At 37.5% G+C, this 21,080-nt stretch overlaps 1 pseudogene; it reads left to right on the top strand.

Annotated features, from left to right (window-relative positions):
* The first annotated feature begins 1,034 nt into the window (after positions 1-1,034).
* LOC136157259 (cytochrome c oxidase subunit 7A2, mitochondrial pseudogene) lies at positions 1,035-7,063 on the top strand (annotated as a pseudogene).
* The last annotated feature ends 14,017 nt before the right edge of the window (positions 7,064-21,080 follow it).

Here is a 21,080-nt window from a genome sequence, read left to right as displayed (position 1 = left end):
TTCATCGAAAGAACATTTGAACGCTGAGCAAACTTCACAAAACAACTTCTGACTGCTAGCAGAAGACATCAGGTGCCCAGAAAAGCAGCCCATCATCTTTGAAAGGAGGTAGGACAAAATATAAAAGATAAAAAGAGAGACAAAAGAGCTAGGGATGGCGACCCATCCCAGAAGGGAGTCGTAATAGAGGAAGTTTCCAAACACCAGGAAACCCTCTCACTGGTGGATCTGGGGAAAGTTTTTGAATCTCGGAGGGCAACCTGACTGGGAGGAAAAATAAATAAAACCCACAGATTACATGCCCAAAAGCAACTCCCAGCAGAAAAGTACCCCAGACACCCGCATCCACCACCAGCAAGTGGGGGCGGAATGGAGAGGAGTGGGTACTATTGCTTAGAGCAAGGACCAGGCCCGAATGCCCTGAGGGCAATCGGAGGGAGCTAATGTGAGAAACCAACTTAAACTGTGGGATAGCAAGAGAGAGAGAAAATTAACCGGCCTGTACACACTGCGGGCCATTTGCAGAACAAAGGAAGAGCTGAGCAATCCCAGAGAAGAGCTAGCCGGCTCTGAATGGCCCACCCCCGCTGGAGGCAGGAGGCGAGGGGAGGGGAAAGGGGCAAACTCGGGCCCAGAGATGGCATCCCCTACAAAACTACAAACAGGTTTCCAGTTTCTAACCAAAGACTCCCTGAGATTCTGGATGGTTGACACCCGCTGGGAGGGTTGTGGCTAGAGACCAGCTCCCCAGAACAGACACAAGGCGCACCTGGCTGGTGTGCGTGGAAACTGAGGCTGGGACCACGAAGGGGAGAAGGCTCACCACACCTGGGAGAGTGCACCCGTTAAGCTCCTGGCTGCCTGAGCTGCTCGGACGGGGAAGGCACAAAACGCAGGCCCAACAGAGTTCACGCTTTTGTGGAGAATCTGAAAACTGGAACCACATGCAACAAAGGGCCCGTTCCATATAGAGCAGCCGGGAGCCTGAGCAGTGTAGACGGGGAAAGCACACACCCGTGAGCGGGGGCAAACCCATGTGGCCGGAACACTGCTCCCCACACAGGCCAGGATATTTGTCTGCAGTGCCCCTCCCTCCCCTCAGCCCGACTGAACTAGCAAACCGAAACAAGAGACCACCTCTGCCCGCGTGTGTCAGGGCGGAAATGAGGCTCTGAAGAGACCGGCAAACAGAAGCCAAATAAACAAAGGGAACCGCTTCAGAAGGGACCGGTGCAACAGATTAAAATCCCTGTAGGTAACACCGACTACACTGGAAGGGGCCTATAAATATTGAGAAGTGTAAGCTGGAATAAGGAGCTATCTGAAACTGAGCCGAATCCACACTGACTGACCGCAACATCTCCAGAGAAATTCGTAGATAGAAATTCCTAAATACCTTGTTTGTTTGCTTTTTGAATTAAAAAGAATATATTTTCTTTTATTTTTTAATTTTTTTCTCTTTTATTTTCTTTTAAAATTCCCTATTACTTCTCTATTACTCCTTAACTTTCATTTTCATATATTTTTACTATTCTTTTTAATTAATTTTTTTAAATTTTTTCTCTTATTTTCTTTTAAAGTCCTCTATTACTCCTTAATTTTCATTTCACTATAAGCTTGCAAAAAAAAAAAAAAAAAGAAAGAAAATAGAGGCCCTATTTTTGAACTGAACTTCATATATATTTCTTAAATTTTTGTTTTTTTGTTTTTAATATTGTATTTTTAAGAGTCTAACCTCTACTCTAGATTTTTGATCTTTGTTTTTCAGTATTTGATATCAATTTTGGATATTTAAGAATCCAATATTCAGTACCCATTTTTACTCAGGAGTGTGTTGAATACTCTCTCCCACTTTTGACTCTCCATTTTCTTCCTCAGAACACCTCTATTTCCTCCCTCCCCCTTCTCTTCCCAATCCAATTCTGTGAATCTCTGTGGGTGTCTGGGCTATGGAGAACACTTAGGGAACAGAGTACTGCATAGATCTCTCTCTCTCTCTCCTCTTGAGTCCCCCTTTTTCTCCTCCTGCTCATCTCTATCTCCCTCCTCCCCCTCCTCTTCTTCATGTAACTCTGTGAACCTCTCTCGGTGTCCCTCACTGTGGAGAATCTTTTCACCATTAACCTAGAAGTCTTATTATCAGTGCTGTATAGTTGGAGAAATCTTGAGGCTACTGGAAGAATAAGACTGAAATCCAGAGGCAGGAGACTTAAGCCCCAAACATGAGAACATCAGAAAACTCCTGACTACAGGGAATGCTAAGTAATAAGAGCTCATCCAAAAGCCTCCATACCTACAATGAAACCAATCACCACCCAAGAGCCAATAAGTTCCGGAGCAAGACATACCATGCAAATTCTCCAGCAACACAGGAACATAGCCCTGAGCGTCAACATACAGACTGCCCAAAGTCACACCTAACACATAGACCCATCTCAAAACTCACTATTGGGCACTCCATTGCACTCCAGAGAGAAGAAATCCAGTTCCATGCATCAGAACACCGACACAAGCTTCCCTAACCAGGAAACCTTGACAAGCCAATCGTCCAACCCCACCCACTGGGAAAAACCTCCACAATAAAAAGGAAGCACAGACCACCAGAATACAGAAAGCCCACTCCAGACACAGCAATCTAAACAAGATGAAAAGGCAGAGAAATACCCAGCAGGTAAAGGAACATGAAAAATGTCCACCAAGTCAAACAAAAGAGAAGGAGATAGGGAATCTACCTGAAAAAGAATTTAGAAAAATGATAATAAAAATGATCCAAAATCTTGAAAACAAAATGGAGTTACAGATAATAGCCTGGAGACAAGGATTGAGAATATGCAAGAAATGTTTAATAAGGACCTAGAAGAAATAAAATAGAGTCAATTAAAAATGAATAATGCAATAAATGAGATCAAAAACACTCTGGAGGGAACCAACAGTAGAATAATGGAGACGGAAGATAGGATAAGTGAGGTAGAAGGTAAAATGGTGGAAATAGATGAAGCAGAGAGGAAAAAGAAAAAAGAATCAAAAGAAATGAGGACAACCTCAGGGAACTCTGGGACAATGTGAAATGCCCCAACATTCGAATCATTGGAGTCCCAGAAGAAGAAGACAAAAAGGGGATATGAGAAATAAAATAGGGTGAAAAAATAGTCTGGATTTGTATAAACACCTAACAACAATCCACTGATTGCTTTACATCCCATTCTTTTTTAACCTGTCAAAGTTCATCACCAAGCTCATTGAAAACAAAGAGGCATTTTACTAAACCTCTTTTCTAGTGACATGAACAGAGCTATAAAAATTTAATACCGTTTTAACAATTTGTTTAACAGCCAACCACATTTAGGTTGTAAACAAGAATGCTTTCAAGTGCACTACAACAGTGGAAGATAATTTTCCTAAACACATTTTGTTTAACTGTAATTGTGTTCAAGAACATAAGTTAAATGAAGAACTTGCTCTTTCACTACTAAACAAGGATTATGTAATTTAGATCAGTGAATATGTGTTTGTTGGGGTGGAGGGAGGGCATGGGTGCATCTTGATAATAAGTAGTAAAAATGGGATATTGCTTGAGAAATCATTATACATGCATCCAGTTGCCTGCTAATCAAGAGACTTATGAACATTCCACTCAAACAGATTTTGTTTCTAACTTTGATTGCAATTCCTGACTCTACAACCCCACCTCTTACTTTCTCTCCATTTCTTTTAGCTCAGTTATCAACTTAACAATAATTCTGACATATGATCTGGAAACTCAATATAAAATGGTCCGAGGGGGTTCTGGATAAACATTGTCAAGAAAGGAAATTTGTTTCTTAATAGGCCAAATCTTTAGAACATGTTCTTTTTAAAATAGGTGAAAAAAAAAATCCCCTTAGAAATTCCTAAATCAACTAGTGTTTGTGGATAAGTTGCAAGAACTAACTATTAAATAGGAAATCAATGGAACGTATGATAAAAAATATGGACTTTGGAATCAGATAAGTTTTGAGGATCTGTTTTTCTTTTGTTGTTTTTTTCTTTGCTAATAATAATTTAACATCAGTCCTGCTAGTTTACCTCCCCAAACCTCAGTTCTGTTTCTATAAAATGGAAAGCCATTCCCTTGTTCAACAAACAATTATAAATATTAAATAGTCAAAGCATGGTAGAATCTATGTTAAACAATTTCTATTTCATCCAAGAGATTGCACAATACAATCAATATTTGCTCATTGTTAGTGCATTAGCCAATAGGCTAGTCTCTAGTAATTGCTTATAAATCTGCTCCCATCAGTCATTTTTCCTCTCTTCTCAAATATGTTTAGACTAATTGTACTAACTTTACTTTTGTTTATATTTTAAATAAATATAACTATATCTGTTATCTATAGTCATGATAATGTTGCATAACAGATAACTCAAAATATTAGTGGCATAAAATAATAAATCTTATTTGGTTCATGAATTTTGGGGGTTCATCAAGAAGCTGGGGTGAGTTTTCTGGCTTAATATATGTGCTTACCATTTGCTTTTCAACCCATCTACTAATGCATTTGTTCAGATTTTTTAGTTGATTTTCATTTATTCTTACAAGTTTTTATTGCCAAGAACATGTTCTTTATTCTTTTTATATAGCAACCCATTCTTATTTAATGTATTCTTTTTCTCTGAAAATATTATTGAAATATATTTTAAAAATTTTCTTCTCTTTCCTCCAAATTAAAAAAAAATCTGTTTAGTCTCTTAATGTTAATTTAGTGGCTTAAACTAGTATATAGTGATTTTTACCTGTCTACTCTAGTTTAAGGGAGGATCAGTTAAAAGCTAATTGGAGGTTCACTATTCATGTTTGGGTTTGTTAACTGTGGGATTCACTGGAGTTGTTTGTGCATTAGGGAAATCTTTTCTTAGTATATTTAAGTCTTTTTTTCTTTTTGCATGGTGGTACTCCACCTGCACTCTCAATTCACAATACAATATTCTCTTATGTGATGTGGGTCCAATGTCTGGCTGTCATCATTCCAAAAACCATCATTCCCAAGATAAGAAGATGGGGATTCAATATTCAGAAAGTAAATTTCAATCAGAGCCCCTGTTTTCATTTTAGTACTTCTGCTTCAGCAGTGCCTTCTGTTCCCTGTGTTGCTTTATCATTTCTAGAAAGTAGACTTTCAATATTCTATCAGATTGAAATATAAAAACCAATCAGATTCTCAAAGTAAAGAAGATAAACGGGGTTTTAACTTCTTGAAAAGAAATTAAACATTCAGTTTTAGCCCCACTTTTGCCCATTAGTTTGTCCTAAATACAACAGATTTCTGAACCTATTGGGGATGCAGTATAGTAAATCATTTATTTCATTCACTGCTAACTTTGGATTCAGAACTGCTGGGTTAATCACCATTAGTTTTATTACCAATCTCTAAAGTGATTTTGTCTCTTCTGTAATATTTGTTTTTCAAAGAATGTATTTTTGAAAAGTCACTTCCTGTCACTGGTAGGATTTGGTAGAAATAGAGATAAAAGTGTCTATTCAATCCACCACATTACTCAGAAAACTGACCCTGGCAAGGACAAGAAACATGGCATTAAAGAAGAAATTCAAGAGCTTAAACTCTTGATATTATAACAGTGTGCCTCAGAAAGACATTTGAACTGCACCCATAAGCACTACAGAGCTGTTACAAAGTAAAATGAGAAATTTTGTCAATGCAAGAGATATACCTTCCACTGAAACTCTATTAATTAGATATACCTGTTAATCTGTAAGATTTTCAAGAATCCTTGGTGAATGTAAATATTGTATAGGTCTTTTCATACTAAAATGAGTATGTTCAATGGAAAGAAAAATCTTTAGGAACAAAGATTTAGTTCTATAGCATTTACATCACTGTTGAAAATGGAATTTATGAGGCACCAACTGTTGACTCTAATCTTATTTTTCTGAAATGAAAGAAAGTATATTAATATCCTTGCCATATAAAATGCTCCCAAAAGTAGAGCAGAACCATCCTGAATAAATTTACATGAATTTTGGATTTTTTTTATTCATTGTATTCAAACACATTCTGTGAATTAGATTTTGCATACATTTTTGAAATAACTTTTGATGTCTTGGTCAATATAAGTGCTTTGAAGGTTTGCATTCTAGATTTTAAAATATTGTACAGGTAAATTTTCTAACCACAGAAAATAAAATGTGAATCTGACTTTTAGTTGTTTGGCATTTAAACAAAAATTATTTATTTATTTATTTTTTCTTATAGTTGCTTTCTCTGATTTTAAGACAGCATAACTCACTTGTCTAATCCCTAGATTACATATGTCAGATATTCAAATTACACTTTTCCCTTCTATCTGTTATATTAACCAAAAGTGTTCCAAGTAAAGATAGCGTGCCACTTTCTTACTTTAATGAATGACAGGTTCTACACAGTTATAAATGACTATTTGTGAAAATAAAAGAGAAAAAAAATGTTGCTGAACAAAACTATTTCTACTTAATAAGTTAGACACAGTTGCAAATGCAAAAAGTCTTCATAAATGGAAAGCACATACCTTGTCATCAGCATTAATAACTCTGACGTTAAGTTCTATTTAAATGGAATTGCAGGCTAGCCATGGTGATGTAGGGCGGGAGGGTTGGGAGCGGAGGTTGGAGAGTCACGACGTTAAACTCCTGGGAAGGAAGGGAGAGGGCGGCTTCGGAAGTCACCTTGGCTCTCGGTCAGATTGCTAAGAGGACCATAAGTACTACTTCACGCAGGCAGTTTGAAAATAAGGTTCCAGAGAAACAAAAGCTGTTTCAGGAGGATAATGCAATTCCAGTGCATCTAAAGGGTGGGATAGCTGATGCCCTCCTGTATAGGGCCACCATGATTCTTACAGTTGGTGGAACAGCACATGCCATGTATGAACAGGCTGTGGCTTCATTTCCCAAGAAGCAGGATTGACTTCAGTTTATCCTCCCAGCCATCAGTTGGTTCAATTCCATTCATCTCTCTGTGGACCAGTAATCTGATACACAACTGATTTCTTTGGGGATCAGTATTTATTGACTTGTACTAGCTGCCACCAATAAAGCAGTCTTTACCCATGAAAAAAAAAAAAAAAAAAAAGAAATTGCAATCCAAAGATCCTAAATGTGATGTTGAAGCTAATAATGAAATAGTTTCTCTAGGATGCCTCTTTCTTTCTCTTGAAACAAAAATGTAACATAAATATATTTTTATTTTACTTAGCAGGTAAATGAATCAAATAATAACAGTTTTCTGAGCAATAAGTATTCTAAAACATGCTCTGTAAAAATCATATAATCCATTGCAACTGCAAATATGAGCAGATTTTTCAAAAATTTTAGAGTACTAGTTCCACTGAATTTATCCTTAATCAAGATATAAACCATTATGCATTTTACTTCTAATTGTATTTTTTTACTTTGCTATCCCCAAATATTGCTACGTATTACTCCAGTGTTTCTAACCCAAGTACATACACCAAGATAGCACTTGTCCCCTAGAAAATTGCATATGATATACCTAGTTTCTAGTAACAATATAATTTTTAATAGTAAAAAGACTAAGGAGTATGTGCTTATAGGAAAACCAGACCACAAAAAAGTATGTGCTAAAAGGGCTAATATTGCTAAAAAGAGCTTCCTAAAATTTTAACAGCTGTTTTACCATAATTATTTAGGGTCAGCTAATCCTTTTCTTTCATGTAAATATAAAGCTGACATAATTTTTCTTTGTCACATTTAAATTATTTCTGATTTTATTATTTCTCTGCTCTTTTATGAAATTATGTCCCTTCTATAATTGATTAAGATTTGAAGGATTCTTCTTGCATCAATTCATTTCATTTTCTTTTTCAAATTTCTACATATCAAAAAACCATATTTCCTAACCTTCATAAAATTGAATTTACATTTAAATGCAGTTCATTCTGCTGAAAAAACAAAAACCTTAAATAAAGAATAGTTTTATCTTAGCTATAAATATGGAGCTACAAGATTATGCCAACTTCATAAATTGAAGGGTTTAAATGAAAAGATATATAATTCTACATAATATTAGCCATGTGCTCATTAGAGAAAGATTACTTTCAATATATGATTTACCAAAGTAAGCTCAATTAGTGTTCTGAACTGTCTCAGTGCCAAAAATCAGGGTGGGGTGGGGGTGGCAGGGAGGATGAAAAGAATATAGTCTTCCTGAATAGACTATATTTTATAGATGTCCAGAAAATGCTGGATATGTATTTTATAGAGAATGATAAATCTTGCACTCTTAATGCAAATTCCTTATATCAACTTTGGTTTTCTGTGTAAATGATTTAAAACAACATATTGCCCTGAGGTAAATTTAACTGACCTAATTCTACTTCCTTGCAACACATTATGTGAATTATGAATGATAATATTTATTTAATTTTGCATGGAAATTAAGTCACAGACAATGAATCTCAAAACAAGGATCAGCATGTTTCATACATCATACATTTATTATGTTAATTTGATAATAAAAATGTTTGCAAACAACTGGCAATACAAATAAGCAGAAAAATTCAAGAATAATAAACAATCCTAAAATTATTTTTGACAAAGCTTTCTTATTTTTCCTTAAATAGTATTTGTCTTGCAAAAACTAAGTTTCCTTAGGTGCAAGAAAAGGATGAAAGTGAAAGTCACTCAGTTGTGTCCAGCTCTTTGCGACCCCATGGACTATACAGTCCATGGAATTCTCCAGGCCAGAATACTGGAGTGGGTAGCCATTCCCTTCTCCAGGGGATCTTCCTGACCCAAGGATTAAACCCAGGTTCAGTGCAGGTCTCCTGCATTGACGAATTCTTTACCAGCTGAGCCACCAGGGAAGCCCAAGAATACTTGAGTGGGTAACCTATCCTTTCTTTCTGACCCAGGAATCAAGCCAGGGTCTCCTGCATTACAGGTGGATTCTTCACCAGCTGAGCTACCAGGGAAACTATATTCATACAAATATTTTTATACATGGAATGTGTGATGAGGATCCTTTGAGACATTAGTGGGTAAGAAACTATCTTAGCAACTACACAGTTAAGTTTGTAGAATAATAGAAGTGTCATTTAGGACCAATAATATTCAGTCTGACAGTAGCCCTGATTATTCAACAGTTTTAGTATTTCCTTCAGCTGGAAGGAAATCCATTGCTCAATAAACTTTTGACCCACCATCCTGGTGATTAGGTTACTTCTGCTTTGATTTATGTACATGTTAGAGCTTCCCTGATAGCTCAATTGGTAAAGAATCCGCCTGCAATGCAGGAGACCCCGGTTTGATTCCTGGGTCGGGAAGATCCACTGGAGAAGGGAAAGGCTACCCACTCCAGTATTCTTGGCCTTTCCTTGTGGCTCAGCTGGTAAAGAATCTACCTGCAATGCAGGAGACCTGGGTTCGATCCCTGGGTTGGGAACACCCCCTAGAGAAGGGAAGGGCTATCCACTCCAGAATTCTGGTCTGGAAAATTCTATGGACCATATAGTCTGTTGGGCTGATTGAGGTCTATTGAAATACTGCATTCCAGTTCATCATCTCAATGCACACAGTTTTATTTCTTTATCCCTGATGTTGATTCAATACAAAAATCTCCACCTTAGAGTCTGTTTCCAAGGGAATTCAAATAAGATCATCAATAGTAGGTATGCTCTAAGGAGGCAGGCTTTAGGGTAAGACACTGGACATGGATCACACCAGAAGGCTGATAATGAGGACATCATTACCACTTGTAGGTGGAACAATGATAGTCCTTATAATGTTGTACTTATTTATGTAAAATTAAGGTGAGATAGTTGAGGCAGGAAATATATTGTAGTTGTAATGTCCTTACTGAGAAATACAAATAGTAATGACTAAGAAATTGCATGATATTGTTAGGACAATAAATATTAATCAAAAAATAGTGAAAATTTGAAGATAATCATAAATTTAAGGTGAAGTGTGAAAACCACAGGGACTATATTATGAAAGAGTTGCAAAGTGTGGTTAATATATTAAAAGCAATGATAAATATGTATGGAAATTGGTACTGAGAGTGCTGAACCAAAGGGAATAGAACTTGAACGTTAGGATTAAATCATGCTCTCGATTATATAGTAATTTACCATTGAATCTGACAAATGTGCTACTTTCCATTCTTATGAAGGTGGGCCAGATGCATTTCACAGTCTCATGGGACAGAAAGCAATGCATATGTATCTTATTGATTCAGAGCTGTTTAACTCTCTTGCCTTCTGTCATACTGTAGTCTGAATGAATCTGGAAAATCTATAGAATCTACCAAACATTGCATTAGTCATTCTGTCAATGATAACTTGTTGATTGAAGTAGATTACTAAGAATGAACAAATACACTGGAGGTCTTGGCAAGACATATGTATTCTAGAACACAGAAATTTAACAAAATTCAAAGTTTTACCATATCAGTGAATTTTTTAGGGACTCAGATATCTAAGTATGCTGGGGCATACTTTCTAAAAAATGAATCATTGCATCTTATATGTCATACTACTAAGAAAGAAGCACAATATCTTATAATTTTTTACTCTGGAGGCAGCAGCATATTCTAAACTTGTAAATAATGATGTGTCATTTTTATCAAGTAATGTTATTGTGGACTGAATTGTGTCTCTCCTTCCTTCTAAACTCATATGTTAAAATCCTTAACCCTTAAAGTGATGGCATTTAGAAATGGGACCTTTAGAAGACAATTAGGTTTAGATGAGGTCATGGGGCCCTCTTGCTGGGATTAGTTCCCTTATAACAGGAAGAGATACCAGAACTCTGTTTCTATCTTTATGTTCACAAAGAAGAGGTCATGTGAGCACATAGAGAGATGTTCCCAGCTTCCAGAACTATGAGAAATAGATATCTATTATCTAAGCTACAAGTTTATGGAGTTTTGTTATAGTAGCCCAAGCAAGACAAAGGACTGTCAGATTTTAGCAGAATTCAGAATATGAAAGGACTCTGAGATCCAGGTGGCAATTCAGGCAGTGCTATCATTTGAACCATACAAGTCAAAAGACACTAGAGGTAAAATATGCTGTTAGAAAATACCCTGTATGCAGCTCAGGGCAGCCTCAGTATGAAAATCACAACTTCGAACTCTAAACTAATTGAGCCAGTTTTTTTTACCTATAGTGTATAACTGTACACAATACAAAAATAATTCTGATGTGCTATGGGCCTTGTGGAGACAGCAAGTCTGATATCAAGATATGCCATTTGATGCATCAAGTAGTCATGTGATCAGAACTTCTTCATAATCCAGTTTCTTTCAAGCCAACAAGTCAGTTAGAGGTGGCCCACCATAAATCCATCACTGCGTGGAAGTGGTACATTCAAGATCAGTCACAAGCAGAACCAAAGAATACAAAAAAACTGCATGACTAGGTAACCTCCCTATCATCCATTACTGTGACACTGTGGCTTCCTGCTCAGCTTGTGGCATAGGTCCTTATGACTACCTAATGGAGGAGGGAAAAGGCAAAGCTTGCTTAATAGAAGGGTTGCTTAATACGGGATGCCCACTAATAAAGGATGGCTGTTGTGCTAAAGTCAAAGTTTGTGTGGAAGGTAGAAGAACCCAAGGTAAGAATACAGTCTGATTCATGGGCATAGAGAATAGCTTTGTGAGTTGGTCAGTGGTTTAAAAAGACTAACAATCAGAGAAAGGAAAACTGGGGAAGAGTCAAGTTGATGGATTTAGAGATATGATCACAAGATATGGAGACTTTTGAACCCTATATTAATGTTCACTAAATAGCATTCATCTAGAAATTCTCTATCCAAATCCTACAGAGCATTCCATCTAATGGCATAGGATCCAGAATAATATTGCTTTGCGCCAAAGGAACACACTATATTTAAAATAAAATTAAGTGAGGTTCTGGATACATATTGGAATCCACTGAATTAGTATCCAGGAAAGGACATGAAGACTGCATGTGATTCTCAAGTAGGAGCAGTCAGAGTTCAGTACCAGGGTCTATGTACTTGGGCTGTCAGGCTGTTCCCCCACAGCAGCATGTGGTCAGACGGATCTTTCTGCTAAGTTTGAGTATCTGCAGTAAGTACATGTGATATTAGGACTCCAGGCCTACAATACTGTGGACCATACATTTCTGAGTCTTTAGGTTAATTGTGTGGAGAGAGACCCTTTAATATTTTTCTCTTTGTAAGCCCTAAGAAGCTACTTCCTGACTAGCATGGCCCTCTGCTCAGCTGTGATCAGATACTGCTTCAAAATGTTTGATATTTCTTTGCAACAGCAGTCCCACCTGGCAGCAACAGCAGTTCTTCAATTCTTTTTCTTGGTCCTAATATATGCTTGATCCTATCAATTCAGTTCAGTTCAGTCACTCAGTCATGTCTGACTCTTTACAACCCTGTGCTCCACAGAACACCTGGCTTCCCTGTACATTACCAACTTCCGGAGCTTTCTCAAACTCATGTCCATAGAGTTGCCATCCAACCATCTCATCCTCTGCCGTCCCCTTCTCCTCCCACCTTCAATCTTTCTCTGCATCAGGGTCTTTTCAAATGAGTCAGCTCTTTGCATCAGGTGGCCAAAGTATTGGGGTTTCAGATCCAGCATCAGTCCTAAAGATCCAGCATCAGTCCTAATGAATATTCAGGACTGATTTCCTTTAGGATGGACAGGTTGGATCTCCTTGCTGTCCAAGGGACCCTTAAGAGTCTTCAATACCACAGTTCAAAAGCATCAATTCTTCAGCGATCAGCTTTCTTTGTAGTCCAACTCTCACATCCATGCATGACTACTGAAAAAACCATAGCTTTGACTAGACAGACCTTTGTCAGCAAAGTAGTGTCTGCTTTTAATGTGCTGTCTAGGCTTCTCATAACTTTTCTTCCAAGGAGCAATCATCTTTTAATTTCATGGCTGCAGTCACCATCTGCAGTGATTTTGAAACCCAAGAAAATAAAGTCTGTCACTGTCCCCCAATCTATTTGCCATGAAGTAATAGGACCATATGCCATGATCTTAGTTTTTTGAATGCTGAGTTTTAAGCCAGCTTTTTCATTCTCCTCTTTCACTTTCATCAAGAGGCTCTTTAGTTCCTCTACTGTGTGCATAAGGGTGGTATTATCTGCATATCTGAGATTATTGATATTTTTCTGTGCAATCTGGATTCCAGTTTATGCTTCATTCATTCTCTCTTTTCTCATGATGTACTCTGCATATAAATTAAATAAACAGGGTGACAGTATACAACCTTGACATACTCCTTTCCCAATTTGGAACCAATCTGTTGTTCCATGTCCAGTTCTAACTGTGCTTCTTGATCTCCATACAGATTTTGCAGGAGGCAGGTAAGGTGAAGGATGCTTAATTTGCACCATGCTTCATGGGTGAGTTTGTTATGTATTAGCAAGTGAATTAGGGGAAAGTGTTTTTTTGTTGTTGTTGTTGCTGTTGTTGCTTGATTTGCACATGTGACCAGAGTGACTCTCTGGCTAAAACCATGGCTAGTCTTTCTGAAAAGACAGATTTACAAGATGACAGACCCAAATGCTTTTCTAAAGTGGGTTGGAATACAAAACCAGGAACCATGATACAAACTAGGGAAGGTTACTAAATCAGAGAGTATGTGTTTCATGATTAGAGAGCACCCTCACAGTGTGAAGTTGATGGTTTGGCATTAAATAGTATCAAAATAATTATGACCATATTTTTCAAGTTAGTGAAAAAAATAGCTAATGACTGTAAAAAATATTCCTGAATCTACTTCTGCATTATATTAAAGACCCTAAATGAAATTCTTTTTAGGTCATATCCATTGAAACCAACTATAAAGTTACCCATAATATTGTAGGGAGTCTACAGGTTTGGGGTCAAAAATATCAAGTTAATTTCCCAGTTATGAAAACTTTTAGCAAAATTATTTAATTTTCTCTGTGTCAGATTCTTGATTAGTAAAATGTTAATGCTAATTATTCTAATCAAAAACTTTTCTGAGGTTTATAGGAGATATTTGAAACTTAATACATATTATTAAGAAAAATGTTAACAATTTCTTTCTCCTTTTCTATTGACAAATCTAACCTTGAAATAAATTTCTTGCTCTGTTTCCCTGGAAACTTTTTGTTTCCAGGCAACATAGGCTATTTTAAAATGACCCCTGATTGGTCAGTTTCATCTGGAATGGGAACACTACTAAGAAACACTATATTCCTAGTAGGAAGCTATACCTTAGAATTTCCCGAGTGATTCTTGGAATAGAGAATATCCCTTACCGTCATCTCTTTGGAGTTATGCCAATGGGATGGTTATAATAAATGATGGTTTTTGTTTGGAAAATGGTGCCTAAGGTAAGGCGGCTCTTCATCCCTTCCAACTGAGTCTCATTCACTCACTGTTGAGCCCGTGCTCTAATGTAATGCCGTGGCTGCAGTATGGTCTGCTCTGACTGCTTTCACTAAGAAGAAATTCCTGCTGTGTCCCTGCTGTTCTACTCCACTTCTTCTCATGTGTTTCTCTAAATGAATCTGATGCTGAGTGTGGCCTACTCAATAAACACCCCTTGAGTGTTTAAATAAGTCTAAAATGAAGACCTGTTAAATCCTTCTTTTCTAAGTCACACTGTGATTGAAGACAATGCAATTTGTTACATTGCAAGATGACATAGCCTAATGTTAAGAAGCACTATATTTAAGGCTTATAACTAAACTTGAGAATAAACCTTTAATAATTGCCTAGTGAACTTGTATAGCAAAATCAAAAATTGAGGGACCTCTCATATTCTTTAATGAAGACTTAACATTTCTTCTTGTCAATATTCTTATACAAATTGTAAAGTTATTCAGTGAGGGTATCTATATATTAAGGGAACCCAAAACACTGAGTTGATAATGAATTTCAAACATTATGATATCTTATTTGCATTGAAGTCACGCAAAATTTGCCTGGAAAATCCCATGGACAGAGGAGCCTGGTAGGCTGCAGTCCATGGGGTCGCGAAGAGTCAGACACGACTGAGCGACTTCACTTTCATTTTTCACTTTCATGCATTGGAGAAGGAAATGGCAACCCACTCCAGTGTTCTTGCCTGGAGAATCCCAGGGATGGGGGAGCCTGGTGGGCTGCCGTCTATGGGGTCACACAGAGTCGGACACGACTGAAGTGACTTAGCAGCAGCAGCAGCAGCAGATAGATAAAATTAGGAGGGGAACTGTTTCAACCACTACCAATACCACAGCAACAGAAGCCAAATGAAGACAGAGTGGAAAACCATAGAAATGAGATTTTTCAGACAAATTTTCTCAAGATTCATGTTAGCTCAAAGTTGAGCTACCATAAAGGAATATTATTCCTATACTTAATGATCTATGATGACATCTGTGCTTTTTGTGGTTTGCAAGGGATATGGGGATGAAAGTGGCTCTCATTTCAACCAGTTCTGCCAGATGGTGAGAAAAAATGAAACTGTTCAAATCATTTCTTGGAGAGATTCCAGTCTGAAACAAACTCTTTAGTCAACCTCATATTGCACAGTCTCATGCCAACATGAGACAGGAACACAAAGGTGTTTTCCTGACTGGCTAGTTGACTTTATTGTGAAACTGGTGGTAGAGGAGATGTTGTAAAAGAACAACAAAAAGCAAAAGTATTGATGCTTTGTGCTCTGAAAAGTATTCTTAATATAAGGAATAAAAACTAGAAGGTCCAAACTGTTTCATATTCTTTAAAAAAAAAAACAACCTCATTTTCTGAAGGGAATGTGGATAAACAATTGAAAATAATTGCAGGAACAGAGCAGCCTGAGGGTAAAATTGTTGATGAAGGAAGTGTGGAGAGAGTATCAGGTATGTTGTACTGTCAGACAGAAATCTAGCTGTGTGTGGCGCTACTTATTTTTGTTACAGCTCATAGTCATTAGTTAGCCAGTTCTCATTCCCCTGAGTCCCCAACCTATGTTTAGCTAACCTGGTTCTCTGAAAGGGTTCTGATTTTAAAATACCCACATTTGCATTTACATGCCTACAAATGAGGTTATTGCAATGTTTCTCTTTTGAGATGTGACGACCAGTAATATTTTAAATCTTAATAATGTAAAAATACAGACAAATGTTAATATGGTAAACACTTTCTTTATCTGTGAATTTTTCAGAACGTCCTTTTTATACCTTTTTTAATTTACTTTATTTCATAACAATGTTAGCCTTTAGTAAAAGCTTCACAGCGAGTTTTTCCTTTGTGTGTGTGTGCTCAGTTGTGTCCAACTCTTTGCAGCTCTATGGACTGTGGCCTGCCAGATTCCTCTGCCCATGGAATTTTCAAGGCAAGATTACCTTGGAGGGGGTTGCCATTTCCTACTCCAGGGGATTCTTCCTGACCTAGGTATCAAATCCTGGTCTCTTGCATCTCCTACATTAGCAGGCAGACTCTTTACTACTGGTGCCACTAGGGAAGCCCATTAAATAGTTTGATATTCTGTGAAACCTCTTTCTCTGTCTATACCAGTTTATCAAACTTATGTGTGCTGTGTTCAGTTGTGTCCAACTCTTTGGGACCCCATGGGTTGTAATCGCAAGGCTCCTCTGTCCATGGAATTTTCCAGGTAAGAATAAGTTTGTCAAATTTACTCACTGTTGTATACCTAACAACTAGTATAGTGCTTAGCGTATTTTCACTTGAATAAATGAGTGATTGGATGAATGAATGAAAGAGGAGCTTACAACAGTAATCCACATTGTGTTATCCACACTTAGAATCTCTATTCACAGAATTATGGGATTCCAATATTATTTCAAACGTCTCCAGGAGTCTTTCATGCCTGAGTTCATTGTATCTGACTCTTTGTGACCCCATGGACTTTAGCCCACCAGGCTCCTCTGCCCACTGGATTCCCCAGGACAAGTATATTTTAGTGAGTTGCTATGCCCTCCTCCAGGGGATTTTCCCAGCCCAGAGACTGAACCCATGTCTCTTACGTCTTCTGCATTGGCAGATGAGGTCTTTACCACTAGTGCCACCTAGGACTCCCACCTGAGTTCTATGCTCAGTCATTTTGCTTATTTTGACCAATGAATTGCGCATTGTCTGACAGCTAATCTCTCTACTTGTGTACTAAATCGCAACCTTTTGACTTCTCTCCTTCACCATCATCCCTTCTCTTTCAATTAATCTTCCCTAAACATAACTTGTTAATTTGTCCCCATCTTAAAACAAGATGGGAAAAAAACTCTCTTCTTCTAAAATCCCAGTCCATACTCTGCTTCAGTGTAAAATTCCTTGGTCAGCCAGTATACTTTAGAACTATTGTGAACCCACTGTCATTCTCTTCTTCCGGCCTCCAAAGCTGCTGGTTGCTGTTGTTATTGTTGTTCAGTTGCTCAGTTGTGTCCAACTCTTTGTGACACCATGAACTGGAGCACGCCAGTTCCCTGTCCTTCACCATCTCCTGGAGTTTGCTCAAACTCACATGCCATTGAGCCAGTGATGGCCATCCAGCCCTCTAAATCTCTGTTGTCCCTTTCTCCTCCTGCCTTCAATCTTTCCCTGCATCAGGGTCTTGTCTGATGAGTCAGTTCTTCACATTTGGTGGCCAAAGTATTGGAGCTTCTCAGCATCAGTCCTTGCAATGAATATTCAGGACTGGTTTCCTTTAGGATTGACTGGTTTGATTTCCTGGCTGTCCAAAGAACTCCCAAAAGTTTTTCCCAGCACCACAGTTCAAAGGCATCAATTATTCGACAGTCAGCCTTTTTTATTGTCTAGCTTTCACATCCATACATGACTACTGGAAAAACCATAGTGTTGACTATGCATTCTCTTCCCCTTGCCTCAGAAACTGCTGTGGCCTCTTCATTTCCATGTGTCAGTGAGGGCATTAACTGTCCTTCTTAATCCATGACATATTCTCTTACTCCTTCTCCATCTGTGCTTATGTTGCAGGGACCTGGTTCTCATACAGCAATGGTGTTCTTCTGTTCTTGATGTTTCCTCTAAGGCTACCCCAGGTGATGTGACAGCTGAACTGTTTAGGCTGGACTGACCTCTTTCTTTTAACACTGTTCTTTTCTTATAAGTTTCCTTATCTTTTCTTACCAATGAACTCTAAAAGTTCTCTGCTCTAAAATAAGAAAATCCCCTTTCACACTCCATTCTGATATATAAGTCATAAAATGGTACTACTATATATTCCAATTATATTAGATATTTTAATGAGACAAACCATCTCAGAATTATTTATATAATTTCCTCTCCTTGGTAGCTCTGTGTACATTTTCCTTAGTAGTGGGCAATCAGTGTAGTCCATTATATTTTATATGCCATTATATTTTAATTTGTTGCTTCTCTCTTCCATGGATTCATTGTCATTTGATCTAGCTAATGTATTTTGTCTTCTACACATTGTTTTAAGTGAGGTTCATGTAAGTAGATCCTTGCATGCATGCATGCTAAGCTGCTTTAGTCATATCTGACTCTTTGCAACCCTAGGACTATTGCCTGCCAGGCTCCTATGTCCATGAGATTCTCCTGACAATAATACTGGAGTAGGTTGCCATGCCCTGCTCCAGGGGATCTTCCTGACCCAGGGATCGAACCCATATCTCTTGAAACTCCTTCTTTGAAGGCAGATTCTTTACTGCTGAGCTACCTTGGAAGCCCCAAGTAGATCCTTAGTGCCTCCCCTATACATGCTTAGACTTACCTGAATTCAAAGGATAGGAAAAATTAGGTGTAAGTCTCTCCATGTGCTGTAACTATTCACAGATATGCCCTAGACTTGGCATCTAAGGCAAAGTGTATCTGTGTTTCATAGGCTGTTTGATTTAACTAAGTGTTTTTCATATAGCAGATGTCAGTAGAGAGATAAGATATTTTATTCCCAATTGTACAAAATGCCCAATTGATCTGTGTGTATAACAAACCACCCACAAATATGATGATTCAATATTTTCTTTCTCAAAGTTCTATCTGTTCAGTTCAGACAGGGAAAAAAGCTTATAGATTCCAGGTAGAAAATAAAAAGAATGTGTAGTATTTTCCAAAAGTTGCTTCCCTTCCTTTAGATGAATACTGTGAAAATATAAATCATTTAGGACACTGTTGTATTCCATTGAGGAAAAAAGATAAGTTTGTTTATATACCTTTTATACCTTTAAAGGGGCTTCCCTTGTAGCTCCTCTGGTAAAGAAAATGCCTGCAATGGAGGGAATCTTTTCAAGTTTATATGGTACAGCAAATGCTTAAACTTCTGATGGAAAACGGAAAATCCATCTTTCATTGTTCAGTGTCCCTAGAATTGTTCTGATTTCCCATCAGTTGAAAAACCATAAGGGAAGTAAAAGAAGTGTGATAGATATACTGAGGAAATTAAAGTGCTGAATTATCCTGCAACTCTCTGGTTCTGAAACCCTGTACCAATAAATCCTTTCTAGTTTCTCTGAATCATAATATTCAACAGGGCAAGGTTTCTTAATCACTTGAAACACTATTTCCTCTTGATAAATATCTCTCCAACTTTTAGCATTATTTAAATCTAAAATTAATCATATATTATGATATAAAAGTCAAAGTAATTGAACAAAAATGTTATTTTATTCTTGAACTAAATATACTCTCCATATGCACCATTTGGATACAATTCTGCATAGTAAAAAAGATCACATCCTCAGCTATAGTATCCTCTCTCTATTCATAATAATAGCGAACAGTTGGGGGAGAGAGGGAATATTGAGGAGAAAAGGAGAAAATTTTAACTAGGGAAATCTATATATAGGAAAAAAATCAGAGCAGAGAAAACTATAAGTGAAATGGTTCAAGAAGAGAGAGAAAGATAGGATACCGACAATGCAAATCAGAGAACTGGTCAAAGTACAGACTCGCCTTGGAGATATTGTGGGTTCAGTTCCAGGCCACAGCAATAACATGAATGATAAAGTTATGTTTACAGTATATTGTAGTCTATTAAGTATGCAGTAGCATTATGTCTAAAAAAAGCTATATATATATATATATATATATAACATATATATATATTATATATATGTAATAGCATACATAATGCATATATATAATGCATACATAATGCAGTAGCATTATGTTTTAAAAAGTTATATATATATATATGCTGCTGCTAAGTCGCGTCAGTCGTGTCCGACTCTGTGCGACCCCGTAGATGGCAGGCTACCAGGCTCCTCCTCCTCCTGGGATTCTCCAGGCAAGAACACTGGAGTGGGTTGCCATTTCCTTCTCCAGGGCATGAAAGTGAGAAGTGAAAATGAAGTCACTCAGTCGTGTCCAACTCTTAGCGACCCCTTGGACTGCAGCCTACCAGACTCCTCCGTCCACGGGATTTTCCAGGCAAGAGTGCTGGAGTGGGACGCCAGTGCCTTCTCTGATATATATATATATATAATTTAAGAAAAATTTATTGATAAAAATGTTAACTATCTTATGAGCCTTTAGGGAGTCATTATCTTTTTGCTGAAGGAGAGACTTGACTTGGTGTCAGTGACTGCCGACTGATCAAGAGGGTGTTTGCTAAAGGTTAGGGTGGATGTGATAATTTTTTAAAATATCACAGTAATGAAGTTTGCTGTTCAATTGATTCTTCCTTTCATGAACAATTTCTCTGTTAACATGCAATGCTGTTTGATAGCATTTTACTCACAGTAGAAATTCTTTCAAAATTGGAGTCAATCCCTCACACCCTGCCACTATTTCATCAAGTTTATGTACCATTTTAAATCCATTGCTGTAATTTTTAGCAATCATTGCGGCACCTTTACCAGGAGTAGTTTCCATCTCAGTAAACTACTTCCTTTGCTCATCCATAAGAAACAATTTTTCATCTGTTAAAGTTTCATCATGAAATTGCAGCAATTCAGTCACATCTTCAGGTTCCTCGTATAGGTTCTCTTGCTATTTCCACCATATCTGCAGTTGTTTCCTCCACTGAGGTCTTGAATCCATCAAAGTCATCCATGAGGACTGGAATGTACCTTTTTCTGTTAATGCTGACATTTTGACCTTTTCCTATATATCACGGTTGTTCTTAATGGCCTTTCGAATGGTGAATCTTTC

Source organism: Muntiacus reevesi, chromosome 2 (genome assembly GCF_963930625.1).
Source record: "Muntiacus reevesi chromosome 2, mMunRee1.1, whole genome shotgun sequence".
Taxonomy (NCBI): domain Eukaryota; kingdom Metazoa; phylum Chordata; class Mammalia; order Artiodactyla; family Cervidae; genus Muntiacus; species Muntiacus reevesi.
This window is presented reverse-complemented; position numbering and strand designations above follow the sequence as displayed.